This window comes from Convolutriloba macropyga, unplaced genomic scaffold (genome assembly GCF_964194025.1).
Source record: "Convolutriloba macropyga unplaced genomic scaffold, txConMacr16.3 SCAFFOLD_3792, whole genome shotgun sequence".
Taxonomy (NCBI): domain Eukaryota; kingdom Metazoa; phylum Xenacoelomorpha; order Acoela; family Convolutidae; genus Convolutriloba; species Convolutriloba macropyga.
The window spans coordinates 17,501-18,702 of NW_027451688.1; positions in this window are offsets into that span (position 1 = coordinate 17,501).

Sequence of the window (1,202 nt, forward strand, 5' to 3'; positions counted from 1 at the left end):
TCAGAGTGCGAGAAAAGCGCTCCCAAATGGCCTAACAGTGGCAGCCAATCAGAGTGCGAGAAAAGCGCTCCCAAATGGCCTAACAGTGGCAGCCAATCAGAGTGCGAGAAAAGCGCTCCCAAATGGCCTAACAGTGGCAGCCAATCAGAGTGCGAGAAAAGCGCTCCCAAATGGCCTAACAGTGGCAGCCAATCAGAGTGCGAGAAAAGCGCTCCCAAATGGCCTAACAGTGGCAGCCAATCAGAGTGCGAGAAAAGCGCTCCCAAATGGCCTAACAGTGGCAGCCAATCAGAGTGCGAGAAAAGCGCTCCCAAATGGCCTAACAGTGGCAGCCAATCAGAGTGCGAGAAAAGCGCTCCCAAATGGCCTAACAGTGGCAGCCAATCAGAGTGCGAGAAAAGCGCTCCCAAATGGCCTAACAGTGGCAGCCAATCAGAGTGCGAGAAAAGCGCTCCCAAATGGCCTAACAGTGGCAGCCAATCAGAGTGCGAGAAAAGCGCTCCCAAATGGCCTAACAGTGGCAGCCAATCAGAGTGCGAGAAAAGCGCTCCCAAATGGCCTAACAGTGGCAGCCAATCAGAGTGCGAGAAAAGCGCTCCCAAATGGCCTAACAGTGGCAGCCAATCAGAGTGCGAGAAAAGCGCTCCCAAATGGCCTAACAGTGGCAGCCAATCAGAGTGCGAGAAAAGCGCTCCCAAATGGCCTAACAGTGGCAGCCAATCAGAGTGCGAGAAAAGCGCTCCCAAATGGCCTAACAGTGGCAGCCAATCAGAGTGCGAGAAAAGCGCTCCCAAATGGCCTAACAGTGGCAGCCAATCAGAGTGCGAGAAAAGCGCTCCCAAATGGCCTAACAGTGGCAGCCAATCAGAGTGCGAGAAAAGCGCTCCCAAATGGCCTAACAGTGGCAGCCAATCAGAGTGCGAGAAAAGCGCTCCCAAATGGCCTAACAGTGGCAGCCAATCAGAGTGCGAGAAAAGCGCTCCCAAATGGCCTAACAGTGGCAGCCAATCAGAGTGCGAGAAAAGCGCTCCCAAATGGCCTAACAGTGGCAGCCAATCAGAGTGCGAGAAAAGCGCTCCCAAATGGCCTAACAGTGGCAGCCAATCAGAGTGCGAGAAAAGCGCTCCCAAATGGCCTAACAGTGGCAGCCAATCAGAGTGCGAGAAAAGCGCTCCCAAATGGCCTAACAGTGGCAGCCAATC